Here is a 6,000-nt window from a genome sequence, read left to right as displayed (position 1 = left end):
TCTCAGCATTTCAAGGGTAAATCAGTGTGAACTGCGTTTGCCGTCCCTCTGAAAAAACTAAGTCTTGAACTTCCGTTCAGTCAGTTCGGACTGCTGAAGGATAGGAAATTGGTGTCAGAGAGAAAAAAAAAAAAAAAAGAAAAAGAAAAAAAGAGGGGAAAAAAGGGGGGAGGGGAGAAGTGTAAAACAAAACAAAACCGGGTTTCCTAAAGAGAGCATCGAGCTAAGCGAACAGAAGTATGAAGAGAGGTAGCGCGGCTGCTACCGGCCCGCTCAGCTCCGCTCGGGGGGACGGCGGCGGCTGCCGGAGGCGAGAGGGCAGCGAGTGCGGCCCCGGGAGGCCCTGCCTGCCTGCCCGGGCCAAGGTGGGAGCCCTGCCTGTTCCCCCCCAGCCAAAGGTGGGAGCCCTGCCTTCCCGCCCGCCCCGGCCAAGGTGGGAGCCCTGCCTGCCTGCTCCCCCCCTCCTGGCCAAGGTGGGAGCTCTGCCTGTCTGCCTTCCTGCACGCCCCGGCCAAGGTGGGAGCTCTGCCTCCCTGCTCCCTCCTCCCCGCCAAGGTGGGAGCCCTGCCTGCGCCAGCGGGGCTTGTTGCTGGCCTTACGGCGGAGTTGGCCACGCGGGCTCCTTTAACTTGAGGGCGTTTCGTGTGTCTCGCCGTCTGCTCTCGAGTTTAAAGAGAAAGGGGCCGGAGCGAAGCGGGAAGGTGATCTTTGCCCAGCGGCTCTTCATTGCGGAGTAGGTGCTTTTGTTTCCTTCCCCGCCATGTCCCAAGGCGGCCGCGGGGGTACGTCGGGGGAGCAGCAAGGCTCGGCTCGGTGGCGGGCACCGCGCCGCACGACGGGGGTGGCTGCTGCTGCTGTCTGGTTGTGGGGGTTTGATGGGGTTTTGGTGTGGATTTTTTTTCCTCTCTCTCTGAGGAGAGCTTTTCAAACGTAGGGAGTTTGAAAGCATCACGGAGGCGGAATGAGAGTGTGCGTGGGTGTGTGGGCGGAGGTCCACGCGTGATTCTCCCGGGGCTCACCGCGGCGAGGCTGCGGGTTGTTGGCGGGCTGCCTATGGCATCCCGCGGAGGGCCGGGGCCCGCGGCGGGTTTGCTTGGTCCTGCCCCCGAGGGGCAGACCTGGGAGCAGCACTTCCAGCACTCATGGCAAAACCATTAGCTCAGCCTGAGTTTGGAGGGGCCCCGAGGAGGACAAACGCTTCGGACTCCGCGGCGGGTGAGAGCGGGGCGGGCAAGAAGGGACGGGGGTGGGTGGCTCTTACTCACTGCGCTCACCCCTGGCCCCAACCTCTGGTTTATCTTTGTGGTTTCTCTAGGCAGCCCTGGGGTGCTGGTAGTGCGAGAGGAGGAGGGCGGGTTTGTACGTCTGCAGCGCCCGCCGGAGATGCGAGCGTCCGCATGTGAGGCTGCGGCAGCTGCGGCGCAGGAGGCGGCCGAGCCTCGCTGCAGCGCGAGCGGCTGCGCCAGGCGCTCCCAGCTCGCGCCTCCGCCGCCCCCAGAGGCAGGAGGACGAGACCCCTCTTGTGCCAAAAGCCGCCCTTCCAGGGCTCTTGCTTTCCTCTTCAGGCTCTAGATTCAAATCTCTGAGGATAGAGTTTCACTTTTAAGGAGGCTCTGTTTCTCCACTAACGCTCTACGTGTAAGGAATGAAGGTTGCTGTCATCCCTATCTAGGATTGCTATGTGCATCCTGCTGCAATGGTGTCATCTGAGCCTGCTGTCTCTGCACGCTCCCAGGGGAGTACAGCTCTTGGGACACCAGGACGGATGCCTTGCAGGCTCCCCAGTGCAGCTGCAGCATACTTCTGACATTACTTTGAAATGAAAAATGAACGAAGTATTATTGGTCTTCTATGTACATTAAATAATGTATTTTTTGTTTCATTGCGAAGTAGATGCTGTGCCAATTGTAACAGTTTTATGATGGGTTTTGTGATGTGGATTGTGATTTAATAGGGAGTTTCTGAACAGGACATTCTTAAATTCATATTGTATGGTGCCGTAGGCCATCTGATCAGGATTATACTGCCCTTGTTGGAACCATGGTCAAACCTATATGAAGGTGGTGAAGTGCTGAAGAGTCAATACTATCCTCAAGTTACAGCTGTCACTTACTTTATCCTACTGACTTATTTGGTCACTTTATTTATTTTACCCACAGTCCTATTTAAATTGGCACACTTACTATCCCAAGTACCTCTTCAACTCCACTTTACACCTCTCTGTTAAACTTAACACTAATTTTAGGACAAGATTTAGAAATGGAACATCATAATTAAAAGCAAAGCTGATGACTGAAAGTCAGCTTGTAGTACTGTCTGCATGGTATCCTTGCAGCAAGAGACACTTCTACTCCTTGTGAGGTGTGGTATGTCAGTTTAAATATGTATTTCTTTTTCTAACTGGTGGAGGTTGAAATTTCTTTTGTACTAATTTTTAATGGCTATTTTGCTTAGACAAGCAGAAAAACATACAGTAAGAGCCAGGCAAAGAGGAATCAACTTCAAAGGTTTTGGACAGTGTTAGGAATCAGGCTCAGTTTCCAGGAGTTAAAATTTTCAGAGCAAGTATATATTGAATGTTCCTAAAGTTTTGTTTTTGTCTGTGTGAGAAAGACTTTCTGCTTTCCTTTTGGTAAGGAAGACATTATCAAGGCAATAAAATTGTTTCTACTAGGCATAGTCCTGAAAATGTCTAGATTTCCAATGATTAGATCAGATGTTTAAGTGCAGTTAACTTTGTTTTGGTCTGACCTCAGACCAAGGGCCTTACAGGTCTAAAGTATAGGTAAGCTGTTGTGCCAGGTTCTCCATCCTCCCCTCTAAGTACTGGAGACACTTGTATATTCGTAATGTAAAGGACAAAGGCTTCTTGTGATTAAAACTTACTCTATCAGTGTAGATCACATTTTGATGTAAGCCATGAAATATTCTAATTGATTAATGAGTTTCAGATGTCGGTTCCCTTTCAGTGCCCCTCCCCCTGCTCCTATGTTCACTATGCTCCAAGTTAATCTGGGAAAACTCCAGAAACCTTGGGCTAAATTGGTTGTGGAATAGTTTATAAGGATAATAAAAAAACTAGAAAAATTAAATTTCCTTATAATGATATGCTTGTTGCATTTGTCAGTTTAAGTTTTATCTGCTTGTTGATGAGTGAGTGAAGTTAAGATTACATGTAAGGTACATGTATTTAGGATGTTGCAGACAAGAATGACCTATTGTTTCTTACAGAAGAGAAAGCTCTGCAAATAGCTCTTGAAGAGGAGCTATGTGAGGTAGTAGCAGAATGACTTTAAAAATGATTGTGTTTGTTTTTATGTATGTAAAAGGGCAAAATGAGAGTGATTACTCTTCTGTAGTAAACTGGAAGTTGCAGGTGGTAAAGATTGACTAAGTAACATCTAGCAGTGAGTGGCAAGTCTCTGGTTTTTTTCTTACTGCTTCTTTTAGTCCATTTTTAGGATTTCAAGAAAGGGAACTTTCACAGTTTCAGTTGGGAAAGTCATTCCATTGTCTTGCAGATCTTACCATAGCGAACAGTTTCCTGACATTAAAAAATAAAAATTTTTTAGTTATTTTTATGGCTCTCAAAGGAAGGCATTCATGTATTTTTTTCCCTCTTTCTGCATATATGTGTGTGTATACACAGATGTATATATATGGGTGAGGGGGTGGAAAAACAAGAGCAGCCTTTAGTCTGTGAACTGATGTTATACTCTCCAAATCTGAAAAATATGTCAACACTGAGACAGGAAAACTGAAGTAAGTTTTAAAATGCGAGTGTATTTATCCTTGGTTGTGGTATGTCTATAAAACTGGTATTTGATGATGTGAAGGTGGTGATTACAATATGGGTCCCAAATTGTGGGCAGCTTCATTTCTACTTGCACAATTATGCATTTCATTCTGCAACCTAATTTGTTTATGAATATTGAATCTTAAGCCTTTTTTTGCACCCAACGTGCCGTTACAGTAAGTGAATGCTTCATGCAGTCCACTTAAACTCTAGTAAAAGTTTCAAAAGTTCTGTTCTTTTCCATCTGCTTGAGGTGATTAGAACTAGCAGGGAGATCCAGCAGAGACCCTTGCCAGATACACTCATGAGCTCTGTTCTGGCTTTTGATCCTCTGTCTCCGCTCCTTCCAGGTTGGCTGCTTTCCAGTAGCATTACCTTCTCTTTAAGACAGCAGGAGATTGTCTGCATTTATAGCTGATACCCCACTGTCAAAGCCAATGTACAGTCTAGTGCTCAAGTTCCAGTTCCTTCAGAGAAAAACTTGCTGCTCTTGTCTAAGTTGCTGTCTGTTCCCTCTATCACTGACAGTAAAGCAGTTGCACAGTTGTGTGTATGATGTTTAGTTTCTTCTACAGCTGCTGGCTAATATGCTTCCTCACCAGCTCTGTAGAGCAACTAGGCCACTGAACTGGCATATGTGCAGATCTTCAGTCCTGGATAACTCTGGTTTGGCTGCCAACTGCACAGAGCCAGTCAATGAACTTGCCTGCTAGGCAATAGTGCCTGGGTGGGCCAAACATGATGTCTGTGCACAGTGTCCCCGTCGAGCTGTTATGGTGCAAAGGGCACAACGTGTAGGACCTTTGCATCAGAGGTGATTTGATTGATCCCTGTAGGGAGTTCTGCATTTGCTTTATGATGAATTTTTTTTCCCTCCACAGACACTTTTAACTTATTTTTATTCTTTTCTAACCGAATACAAAGAAAAATGCTTGTTTCACTGGATACTTAACATCTATGCTAATTCTTAAACTAAGTCATAAAGAGCAAGTGACTCAGCAAGATTTCTTTGTTCCTGACCTGGAAGGATTGTATGTAGGAGCAAGCTGAAAGAAATGGTTCAAGTACCTCCTTTCATTTGAGGATTAATCCACATGTTGTAATTGGGAATCAGGTTGAAGCAACAATGTGGTATAGAGAGCACTGCATAGCCAGCAGCTACTGAGTATAAGCTGTTATGTATATATGCTGGAACCGGATGGGTAATTTGGAGTAAAAACTTACTGGTTTATATGATTAGCTAGCAGGGTAGAGCACATGTATTTTCTTTGTATGTATATCTATACATACATGCAAGCTTTTATATGTACATTTTTCCTATACAGAGTGTTTTTTCCTCCCTTTTTACACTTGGTTGAAGAAAATTATCACAATTTTACAGGTAAGGAGGTTGGTTGGAATAGGAAAGGGAATTGAATCTGAGGATCTGCAACTGTGAGTGCTTCATTGTGCATCCAGTTTTACTTTCTAGATTAAACAGTCTTTGCCTCCTGTGTGTTTTGAGTACAGTGTATCATTCTTGATTCCTTTTTTTCTACCATTTAACCTCAACAAAAGCCAGTAGAAATACAGAAGATCACTTGTTTGATTCTCATTGCTTTCACCTGATGATCACTGATAACAATCATCAGATAGTGTAAGGTTACACTGCTGGCAAAATACAAGCTGTGAACTGCAATACACAAATAACTAAATGCAGTACTGTAAAGCAAAATAAGAACTTCACTGTTTAGGAGGAGCAAGCAGAGAGAAATAGGACCTTTTATTGTGTTGAATCTGATACACATCTCTGGGTGTACTGTAAACCATCCCACACTGAATTCTTCGTCTAGACAATAAGTTTAGGAATTTGAGATGTCATCTTCTTATTGAGAGAGGTCAAAAAAAGGGTTGTGCCACATAAATATGACCTGTAACAAAACAGGATTGAAAGTAGTCAAAGACTGTTCCTCATCTACATTTTGAATAGTAGGGGGAAGCAGTTGCTTTAAAGCATTTAGAGGTAAGTTTTGAGAATGCTTCTGCGTACCAGGTCAGCCTCAACCGTTTACAGAGAAGTGCAACAGTCTATAAAATATTTGACACGTTTGTGTTGGCTAGTTTTAAACAGCTGTATATATGATGATTTGATGTTGCTGTTAGAAAGTACTGAGATTAGGAAACCCAATATTTTTTCGCTACTTTGTTCATACTTTGTTTGCCAA

At 44.9% G+C, this 6,000-nt stretch overlaps 1 protein-coding gene across 4 annotated transcripts in view; it reads left to right on the top strand.

Moving 5' to 3' along the window:
• Positions 1–202: 202 nt before the first annotated feature.
• GAS2 (growth arrest specific 2) overlaps positions 203–6,000 on the top strand; it is an 81,325-nt gene continuing 75,527 nt past the window's right edge. Inside the window, exon 1 of one of the 4 annotated variants that reach the window (XM_032111337.1) lies at positions 203–365. The gene's annotated coding sequence lies outside the window, so the exon portion shown is untranslated. Of the gene's footprint in view, positions 366–422; positions 734–1,045; positions 1,216–6,000 lie in introns of those variants that run through there. The other 3 variants (XM_032111336.1, XM_032111335.1, XM_032111339.1) reach the window with 3 other exon arrangements.

Source organism: Corvus moneduloides, chromosome 6 (genome assembly GCF_009650955.1).
Source record: "Corvus moneduloides isolate bCorMon1 chromosome 6, bCorMon1.pri, whole genome shotgun sequence".
NCBI classification, from domain to species: Eukaryota; Metazoa; Chordata; class Aves; order Passeriformes; family Corvidae; genus Corvus; species Corvus moneduloides.
This window is presented reverse-complemented; position numbering and strand designations above follow the sequence as displayed.